This window comes from Glycine max, chromosome 18, assembly GCF_000004515.6.
Source record: "Glycine max cultivar Williams 82 chromosome 18, Glycine_max_v4.0, whole genome shotgun sequence".
In the NCBI taxonomy this organism is placed as follows: domain Eukaryota; kingdom Viridiplantae; phylum Streptophyta; class Magnoliopsida; order Fabales; family Fabaceae; genus Glycine; species Glycine max.
Window position 1 is genome coordinate 48,047,562 of NC_038254.2, and position 12,214 is coordinate 48,059,775.

Genomic DNA, 12,214 nt, shown 5'->3' on the forward strand with positions numbered 1-12,214 from the left:
TTTCATAATAATAATAATAATAATAATAATAATAATAATTATTATTAGCAAAAATGTTAGCATAAAGGTAACTTTTTTTATAAAAAAAATCAAAGGGATTCAGGTTCGAGCCCACCCAATAAGCATTTGGAGTATTAATATTTAATATATTTTTAGTAACAACTGTATGACTAATTTAAATTTATAATTATATAAAATTATATAAAAAATTATCTAAAGATTTCTCATTCAAATGTATAAGGATTTTCTCTAAAAACTTTTTTACTTTTGTTAATATATAAAGATAAAGATATATATGATTTTTTTTTTGAAAAAGTAAATATCTTTATCAATGAGTAAAAAATCATAATTTCACATCTATAAATAGAACTAATCCCATCTTCACTATCCACTATCTTTCTTAACTTTAATATTCACTTGCTTTCTTTCGTGAGTTTAATGTTTATGTTCTCTTCATCCCCAATAATATAAAAGCAATGATTCATTCAAGCGATAATAGGTGCACCTAGGTTTTTATGTTTAGTAAAAATGAACTAGTTATTATGAAATCACTACAAAAGGATATTTAATGTATGTTATAAAAAATTTGTTTGGTGATGAATTGAAATTGTGCAGAGATTCACGCATCAACCTAGTACTCAAACATCCTTGCTAAAGTTCAATCACACCCTCATAGTGATTCTTGTTGTGTAGATACCTTCTTTTTTATTTTCCTTTTTTTAATATATATTAGATTAAACTTCAAATTTTGGTATATATAAAGCTTGCTAGCTAGTTTAAGTTAATTATCTTTATCGATCCCTATAACCATGTTGTAAGTTACTATTTTATCCTTATAACTACTTTCACAATCTACACACTTCTATTATCTTTCTTCTTATTTAAGGATAAAAAGTAGTTGTTTATAAAAATAATTTATATTTCTTTTTCTATTTTTTACATGTTCATTAATTTATTTGATTTAGGTGGCTTTATAACCCAGTCCAACTAACTCATATGTGATTGGATTGACTCAAGTCAGGTTATAATTTTCATTTTTAGGAGGAGAAAATAAACACTGTGTCTCATTATATTTTTATATTTTTAAATTAAAAAGAAAGATAATATTAGTGGATAGTTTGTAAAAATAATTATAAGGATACACTAATAACTTGCCTATGTAATTATAGAAATAAAATGGATATAAAAATGAGCATAAAAAAAACTCATATTCCTTGATATAGATTTTTAAATTAAACAATCCATCCAAACTTATCAATATTTATTGATTTAAAAAATTAAAATTTAAAATCACTAATTAATTCAAATATCATATTTACCCAAAAAAAAACTTTTTCCAGTTTTTAAATTTTTTTTATTTAAAAAAATTTAGGTTAATTAAAATGGTAGGAAAATTTTAAATGTCACAAGAAAATTATTTTATAAAGAAGAAAAATAAATTGTATATTTTTGTTTCTTTCTACTTTTCATATTGAACAAATTGGTTTGGCCAAAACAAAGAAACATTTTTTTATTTATAGAGAGATTTTTTAGTAAAAAAATCAAATAAATTTTATTTTATTTTTTAAGTTTTATGTTTATTTTTAAATTTTAAAGTTACTTTTAAATCCTAAGTGTCTTATCTTTTAATCTATCATATTCGTATCTTATCTTTATTAGATATTAATATTTTTTGTATTTATCAAATACTGTTTTTTACTTAAATAACATTTTATTTTTATAATATATGGCTATTTTTATTTTAGCTTTCTCATTTTTTATTTTGGTAACCATTAAATTTTTATTTCATTTTTATTTTTTACATTTTCTATTTATGTGATGGAATAATTATCACAAATTAGGAAATAAGTTTATTGCTTAAATAATAGAGATTGAAATAAAAATAAAAAATGAAAAAATTATACTAAAAAATACAAATGTATAGAAGCTAAAACAATAATGATACATATTAAAATAAAAGATGGTTACTCAATATCTAAGATATGGGTCATTACTCAATATGTTGGATATCCTTTATCTATTTTTATAGATATTATTTTATTTTTTTAATCTTTTCTATTTTGTATTGTTCATTTTTTATATATTTTTTAATCTTTTAATTTATTTTTCATTTAAACACATTTAGTTGTACCCCTTAGTAAGTAAAATTTCCTGCTTTTTAATTTTTACAAATTGATCATATTAATTTGCATATTTTAAAATTTGACACATTTTTAAAAAAAAATTGTAGGACTGTGATAATTAACAAGCAAATAAAGGGTGGATAAAACTAAAAAATGGAGCTTCCCCATAGTATTTAAAGGGCATTAATGATTCCTTAGAATTTGCTTTTTTCCAATGCCAAGAATAAAAATACAATGTGTCCATGTTGTAGATGCAACAATATTTACTATAAGACAAGAAATAAAGTGATGTGTGATTTATTGAAATCTAGATTTCAACAAAATTATGAGTATTGGGAGTTTCCTGGAGAGAACTCAAGTGATTCATCATCTGACAATGATGATGATTTAGAAGATGATGCTAATGTCTCAGGAGCTAATGTTGAAATGGGTGATGATGCTTAAACATACTCCATGTTTCATGACATGCATCATCCACTTAATATGGATGGAGATGATGTACTTGATAATCTTATGTCTAGTCATGCCAATATTAATGAGGAGCCAAATAAGGAAGCCAAAAAGTTTTATGATTTATTGAAAGGCGTTAACAAAAATTATATCCGGGTTGTCAAAAATTTTCCAGGTTATCTTTTATCATTCACCTTTTCCATATGAAATGTCTTTATGGATGGAGCAATACTTCCTTTGATTCATTGCTAAACTTATTAGTTGAAGCTTTTTTCCAAGGAAATGTGCTTCCTAACTCAACGTATGATTTTCAAAAGATTATTAAGGATCTTGGACTTGATTATGTTAAGATAGATGCTTGCATTGATGATTGTATCTTATATAGAGGAAGCTATGAAAACCTTGATGAATATCCTATTTGTAAGAAAAGTAGATGACAAGAAAATAAGAAGAAAAACAATATCCCCAATAAGATAGTTCGTTACTTTCCAATAAAACCAAGACTGCAAAGATTGTTTATGTCTAAGCAAGTTCCAGAAGATATGAAGTGGCATAAGAATAAAAAAGTTGATGATGGAGTTTTAAGGCACCCAACAGACTCTTTGACTTGGAAATCATTTGATGATCAACACATGTTTTTTGCTTTAGATGCATGCAATGTGATACTTGGCTTATCTTTAGGTGGTTTCAACCCTTTCGATATAATGAGCAATAGCTACAGTGTATGACATGTGGTTTTAATTGCTTATAACCTTCCCCCTTGGTTATGTATGAAACAACAAAGTTTTATCTTATCATTGTTTATTTCTGGTCCAAAAGGTCCTGAAAGTGATATTGATGTTTATTTTCTGCCATTAATTGATGACCTAAATGAGTTATGGGATATGGGTATTAAAACTTATGATGCTTTTTTAAGACAAAATTTTCAGTTGCATGTTGCCTTAATATGGACCATTAATGATTTTTCAGCTTATGGGATGTTATCTGGAGGAAGTACAAAAGAAGCATTAGGTTGTCCTTGTTGTAACATAGAAACATGCTTTCTTTATTTGAAATACGGTCACAAGCAATGTTACATGGCTCACCGTCAATTTTTATAGGTTGATCACCCTTGGCGTAAGAATAAGAACTCATTTGATAATACTGAGGAGGTAAGGCATGCACCAAAAACTTTGATAGGAGACGATATGTTAGCACAAGTTGAAAATCTGCATGTGATCTTTGGAAAATCTACAATTAGAAGAAAACAAGGGGTAGAGATAAATCACAATTCAAAGAAAAAAGTATATTTTTTGAATTACCATATTGGAGGACAATATTATTGAGACATAATTTAGATGTGATGCATATAGAGAAAAAAATTGTGTTATCATAATATTATTGGATATTCCAGGGCAAACAAAAGATACATTGAAGTCTCGATTGGATTTGCGTCATATAAGTCTTAAAAAGCCACTTCATCCTATTGAGAATGTGGATAAGTATTTAATTTCTCCTTAACGATTCATAGTGTTGAAGGAAGACAAGGTAAAGTTTTGTCAAATCTTAAAGGATGTAAAGTATCCTGATGCTTATTCCTCAAATATAGGTTGATGCATAGATGTAATAATTTTGAATATCTAGGGTCTTAAAAGTCATGATTATCATGTTCTATTTGAGAGAATTGTTCCCTTTGCCATAAAGGGATTGCTTCCAAAGGATGCTTGTGATCCACTGGTCGAGTTATCTTTATTCTTTGGAAATTTGTGCTCTAAACAATTGAACGTGAATGAGTTGAATTGCTTAGAGAAGAACATTGCAATAACTATGTGTAAGTTGGAACACATTTTTCCACCATCATTTTTTGGATTCATGACTCACCTACCAATTCACTTGGCAAATGAGGCAAAACTTGGAGACTCGGTTCAATATCGATGGATGTATCCTATTGAAAGGTTAGTTTAAATGATTTTTTTTTCAAAGGTTACTTTCCTATTTTACTTCTGAATATCACTAGTTTTACTTTTTTTATTGTCAGATCTTTGCATGCACTAAAAGGTTATGTGCGTAATAAAGCACACTTAGAAGGTTCCATTGTAGAAGGATATGTGGCTGAAGAATGTATGACATTTTGTGCTAGATATTTGGTTGATATTGTAACAACTGTGCCTTTTGGGTTTTCTTTTTTAATAAATAAATAAAATTAATTAGGTCATAAGTTCCCCCACTATATAAATTAACTTTTAACCTAAAGCAGCTTTGACAAAATACTTTCTGTTCCTTTTTCTTCTTCTGACGCACAAGAACCCTAACAGAGCAACTGTAGGAGGAGCTCTAGAGAGCAGCAGAAATGTCACAATTGCTAATGGAGAACGCTTGAGCGACTACATCGAGGTAAGGGATGAGTTACTCACGCTTGGGGATTATAATGAACATGTATAGGGATCTCTAGAGGATCAATTTTGGGTTGTTTTTTTTTTAAAAAAAAATTTTAATTCATGAACCCTTTCCAATTGAATATTTCATACGCTAAATTGAGTGTAATATCTATTAACTATTATCATGAAATTCTATGATCTTGTTTAGTGTATATTGACATGATATTTTTTTAGTGCATATCAGATTTTTTTTAAATTGTCAATTGTTATCACTTGATTATTTTTTGTATATTAACGTCTATGATTTTCTTTGTTTTGCACTTGTGATTTACCACTATTTTTGAATGTGTCAGTGAATTGTTATCATTCGAATGAAAAATTTGACCCCAAATAATTGTATTTCCTTTTGTTTGTAATAAGAATTTATGAACCACGTGTGTACTGTATGACTTTGTTGAAAATGTAATATATATATATATATATATATATATATATATATATATATATATATATATCATGCTTTTGGTGAAAGTGCTCCTGTCTGTGCTTCTTGTGGCTTGAAAATTTAATCTCATATATTGTACTTATTCTTTCACACACACATATCCTCCTTTAAAATAATCTGAACCTATTAAAATTTAAAATAAGAAAAATTCTCACCAAGTTTTTATTGTTCTGACGTTTTGGTACTGCTAACTCGCTTCTTCCTTGATTTTCATTTTTTTCGTTTGATTCCCGAGAAAGTGAAGGGACCCGACACTGTTGTTGAATCTCTCTTGTTCTCCAAGTGTGCTAATTATTATTATTGCTGATATTTGTTGTTTTTTTTTTCTTTTGTGATGAATCAACATGAATTATTTTAAATATCATAAAAATGTTATTTCGTCTAGAACTATGATTTCAAACCGTTCTCATAATTTTGGCCAAATACAGCTTGATTCCTTGTGGCACTGTTTTTTCTGTTTGAGACTTTGTATAGCAGTTTTAACTCATATTGGAGCATTAAGAAACATTTGGAAGTCTTAAAAGTGGTTTGTTACTGTGTTTGTTTTTGTCTTAGTGTATTCTAAGTATGCATCTTCACTATGATGTGTGTTAATAATAATAATAATAAAGTAAATAAATAATAATAATAAATAAATAAAATAAGGTTATAGAAATTATTGCTTCATAGTAATTATTTTTGTTACTTTTTAAATTAATTGTTGTAGAAGTTTTTTTTATTGAATTAATATATTTCAATTTTATTTATACTTGTTTTTCTTTTGTCAAGTAAATGTTACTATTGAAAGATATGTGTAGGATGCATGAGATGCGATAAACTATTTTATTGGCGTTATGAAATTGTGATTGGGATTGTGTGTAAGTGATAATTATTTGGTATGTAATGAATTGTGAATTACATTATTGTTGAGATGTATGTATTGAGTTGTGAGCTATGAATTATGTAATCACACAACTGTAAGACTTTTTAAGGGCGACAAGTTAATGCGCGATGAGTTGTGATGGGTTCCACGGTGGGAATCCGACGAGTTTAATCACTTGAGGCGCGATGAGTTAAAATAATTTTGGAAAATAATTGAAATTTTGAAAACACTTGAGCAGTTGTGTGCATTGGATAGTTCATAGGTAGAGTTTGTGTGTTAAAATATTTTTCTGGGTAGGACCAGAATCAGGAGGGAGAGGCCCTGACAGACTCCTCGGAGTCTAGGCCTTGGGGGTAAATACACTCGGTTTGAGTGCTCCTTTAAGCTTGTACTGATCCCATATGGTTGGAGCATTTTCGCAAAATAGAGTTACCCTGACTGATCTCCCTATGATTTCACTTAGTGAGAGTGATCTGACTTACCCATTGTGAGGCATGTCCCATCATGTACTCCTAGGTGCCCGACGAAGTTTTTCACTGAAAAATGGTACCATATTGCATGTAGGCTTGAGTCTAGCGTATTTGTTGCATAACGCCTGTGTTTGACTTTCATTGAGTTAACAATTGCGGTTTGATGTTATTTTTCGGAGTGTGTGAACTTGAATGAGTTTGAATAATGTGTGTGATTTTGTGAAGTGATGTTATTTATATAAATTCAGCTTTAAGTATTATATGTTTCACATGTCCTAATGTTTTATTATATACAAATGTGATAACTCACTCCCGGAGTGTGTTTGTGTTTGGACTGATTATCATTTTGTTTCAAGTGAGTCATTATATGATGAGTTTCATGCTAGAGATGGATAAACTTAGTCTATGATAGGGATATGCTCTGATAAGTGTGACATCGGGGCATAGGATTTTACTTCGCATGTTATAATTTTCGTGAATGATATAATTGCGTTATGTTTTCTGTTTTAGTTTTTTTTTTATTCATTCAGAATGGACGACCTTGTTTTGAGCCGGGATAACTTTATCTTTTATTCGAATAATTTCTACTATGTTTTTACTAAGTGGATGTGAACCTTTTATCATTTTTTAATTGATTTAAAATAAATGTGTTTTTAAAAGAAGAAAAATCCACATGATTTTCTTTCCTTTTATTATTATGGGTTTAAAAACTTCTAAATAAATTATGTATGATTTTTATTTCCTTTTATTTGTTATTTGTAAGGGTAGATGGTGTCACAGATATGGATTCTAGATTGAATCAAGCAGATGGATATATGGAACGTGCAAGTGATGATTGCAATGGTTTGTTAGTGTTTAAGAACAATGGTCGATCTATTGGAAGGAATTTCAGGAAAATTATGAACTCTTTTGAAATTCAGCAAGCTCATTTTTACATATTACAAAATTGTGAAGAAGTTAGACCTTGGATTAAGTAAGTATCTTCACTCTTAGTTTTTACTAAAAAATTAATTACAATTTATATGAATTTAATATACTTAATATTTTATAAACATGTTGTAGGGAGCACATGTGAAAGTTGAGAAATGAAAACCATAGGAATGTGGACAACAGACACAAAGATTTCTCAGCTTAAGGATTTTTTTACTTGAAATATGTCACTTAAAAGAGTTCAGACTTGAGTTCGAAAACCAAATTAGTGTGAATTGGGCTTGATTTAAGATAAACTATACGAGAAAAAACACTAAAGTCGTCAGGCCTAACAAAACAAGTTTAATGAGAGATAAGTAGAGAGCGTTCTCAATTGATTATAGTATGACGAATGAAAAGTTGGATCTAATGCTAAAGCTAACCTCCCATGGCAGATTTGGTTTGAAATTATGACTTGATTTAGAATCTCTTTATATTATACAGATTTTCTTTCAAAACCTTTTTACACATGAAAAAGAAATTGAAAATACTAATGTTAATTTGGTAAGTGTTGTGAAATCGACTTTATTAGGAACATTTTAATGTGTCGTAGTTAATTAAGTGTTGCTAGAAACCTCATATGTAGTAACATTCTTTATTTTTCTTAAGTTAATCACTATATGGATTTGCATATGCTGCTTTCGATTCCTTTATGATTCAAAAGAGTTGTTTGACACGGGTTGTTTTGATATTGATGATAAGGAAGTAGACATGAATCGGAGTGCTCAAACTAGGTCACTTCAATGGGATTAAAAATTAGAGTGCAACACCTACTTATAAGTATAGTTTGTGTTAGTCATAGGTTATTGGAGCTTCTTTACCTAAAGCACCACTTGATATGATAGTTACATGTCATTGGATTATTGTTGGAGGTGTGAAGCTGGTATTCTAGAAAATGGTCCTATAGAAGGCAGTTCTCTAACATTGAGTGCTACTTCTAGTTTTTCTATTCATATATAAATTATTCATGGTATAATACTTTGAATTAGGTTGTAAGTTATATCGAATCTAGCTTAAATAATTCAGTAATCCTTGCATGTATGTCATTGCAAAATTCAAATCATGGTGACAACAAAATTAAATGGTAACTAACTCGCTGCCATTTAAATGATAATAGATTTATGTGTATAACATGGTGCAATCTTAAGTGAAAACATAACAAAATTATCTTACAATATAAAAAGTAAGTTAAAAAAATTACACACAAAGTTGGTAAATTCAATCTTTCAAATATATATACATTGTGGAATTAATGCACTGAAGATGACTTTGACATTCCAAGCTCCTTGGCAACTTGCTCCATGGTGAGACGAGAATGAGGGCTTTCAGTCAAGCAAGCAATTGTTGTCTTTGCAATCAAAGCTATCTCCTTAGCCATTTGATTTGTAGGATAAGGGAGACGTTGGTCTAACTTACCCATCAATGAAGGAATATCAAGTGTTGACGCCATGGCATTTGATGAACATGTCAACAACGAAGTTATAAAATCTCCAGGGTGCTCTCCAAGAAGTATTTCCAATGCTAATACCCCAAAGCTATACACATCGCATTTTTGGTTCACTTCCATTGTGTATGCAAGTTCTGTAGCAAATTAAAAGAGCTATCATGCATTAAATAACATTCCTAAAATAAGCATGAAATGTTGATAACTATTTTATGTAATTTTTAGGTAGAAAACTATCAATGAAAACCTACAAAATCATTTTATCCTCGGTATAAAAGACAAAGGAATTAACCTGGAGCAGCATATCCAAAAGTGCCAACAAATGAGGTCCAATTGGTTGAATTAGGATTAAGAAGCTTGGCTGTTCCAAAATCTGAGACATGAGCCACATACTCCAAATCCATAATAACATTCTTGCTTGATATATCTCGATGAAACAATTGGAGGTGAACAGTCATGATGCATATAACATAAAGCATTTGCTACACCCTTAATGGCATTAATCCTGGGATCCCAATCAAATGCTATTGCTTGTTCATCATCTTTTAAGTGGAAGGAAATAATATACCAGACTATCCTCTTTACATTTATAATTATGCATAAATGGTCGGTTCATTTTTCCAATTTTTTTTATAGATTTTTGTTGAAAAATACAAACATCACCCATTACTTGCTAATTACTACTAAACGTTTCCCTAAAAAATATTGGTAATCATATTTTTTATATAGTTTTAACTATATAAAATTTCATTTTAATATTTATATAGACCAAATAGAGAAAAATTGGTTCCCTTCTAAAACTGGGATCCTGGCAGCGACCATACCAGGGTCATCTATTACTTTATAATTAAATTAAATTTTATTAATTATTGTTATTATGAGAATGTTATCACCTTCAAATTCAAATTAAACCCTATTTTATTTTAAATTATAATAATTCTACATTATTATTATTATTATTATTATTATTATTATTATTATTATTATTAAATTATTATATTTATATTAAATTAAATTTATTTTATATTAATTTAATTTATTGAAAGAAACTAATAAAGTAATTTTAATTTGTATAATTAAATGATTGTTCATAAAAAAAGAAATTTCATTTACAAAAGTTAAAATGTTAGTTGATACAAATTCTAAAGTTTATTATTGATACCAAACTTATTAACACCTTACAATATTCATTAAAAACATTTATTTAACCCATAAAAATAAACATGAAAAGAAAAGAAAAATATTTTAATACAATGTTATTTATTAAAAAATCACATTAAATATATTAAATATCGGGAAGAAAACACAAGTAAGTAATATATGAAGTAGTAACAAACAATTAACAAAAAATTAATAAAAAGAACCTTGTAAGCTTGTACACGTATATGATAGTCCTTTACCAAAATATAAATAAAATTTAATAGTAACAGCTAACGAGAGATTTAAAAGTCTCTGCCTCTTTTTTAAGTAAAAAAGAAATCTGCACTGACAGTGACTAGAGGCCGCCTTTTTCCAATGCAAAAGAATAATATTAATATACTTTTGGCAGTGCTGAGAATCTTGACATTTTATATAGGTCATTTCCAATCTAAGTATCCATAGTTTTTCTTTGAGGATTTTAAGTAAATATTTTCTTTCAACTTAAACATTTAATCTCCTCCACCCAGCAACTATATAAATCTACTAAATGGGTCTACTACTTACTCAATATCCTTACATTTAACAATAATTTATTTATTGACAAAACTGACGCAATTAAAATATACAATATGACAATATATTAATAATTATATATTTTATTTTAAAATATATTTTAATTTAAGTTTTATACGTTTTTATTCTATGATATAAGTATATACCATAATATTAAATTTGATATATTATAAGAAAAAATAGATTGATCACCTATCGTGTATGATATATTTAAAGTATTGATAATTAGATCATAATTGAGTTAAAAAAATAACTTGTTGTAAATTTTAACTTAGCAAAAATAAAAATAAATTCATAACAACCCAACTCTTGATTTATCTTGTTCTCCCATAGTCAAAAGACACTACTATAAAACAATTAATAAAAACATTTTATGAGTAATAATAGTATGATATTGTAAATTTTATATGTAATTTTTTGCTTTTTAAATCATTCGATTATATATAGAGTAGTATAAAAAAAAGAGTATTTATAATTTTATATGATCTATCAGGAATTCAGTTTAATTTTAGTGTCACATACTTTTTGTTTTCTTTCATACTAGAAAAATTTTAATAATTTTTATTTTAATTAGAAGAAAACATAACATTTGAAAAAAAAAGAGAAACTTTTGAATTGTTGAATAACAAAATAACATAGAAAACAACGGAACCATCCTACTATTTTTAATTAAATAGATTCAAAAAATAAAAAATTGTTAAGGATAAGAATCCAAAAGATCTGATAACTCTTAGAAACTTCAACATGCATATTTTAAATTTAAATTCACTATTGAACCAATAAACACGTTAATATATAATTTAATCCTATTGTGAATAATTAATTATTCAAGTGACCACCCGTTAGTGTTCTTGTTCACACGTTGTCAAAAGACACCACTAAATGCTTTAGAAAATTTCAAACTATACTGATTTTAAATTCAGATTGACTATTGAACCAACAAGGACGTTAATTTATAATTTATTGATCCTATTGTGATTAAATAATTACTCAATAGTAATAGTTAAATAAATAACACAGGTAGAGAAGAACTACCTTTTTCCAAAATAAAATATTTAAAATACCTTTGGAAGTGTTTAGATTTTGGTAAAAGAAATTGTTACCCAAAGTGTTGATGTAAGCATTCAAAACTTATACAGTATAATATTATTATATTATTGTGTTAAATTTTTGTATTAAAAATATTTTTAAAGAGAACATCCTCATTAAATTTTTCCTCAAAATAAGGTGTATGTTTGAGAAGTCTTATCATAAAACAAAATTTAACTTGTTAAAAAATAATTGGAAAATTTTTGGAATTTTCTTTATGAAACGAAAATAA

General features: G+C 27.5%; 1 pseudogene; it reads right to left on the bottom strand.

Moving 5' to 3' along the window:
* Window positions 1-8,985: 8,985 nt before the first annotated feature.
* On the bottom strand, window positions 8,986-9,645 carry LOC106797078 (MDIS1-interacting receptor like kinase 2-like; annotated as a pseudogene).
* Window positions 9,646-12,214: the final 2,569 nt, after the last annotated feature.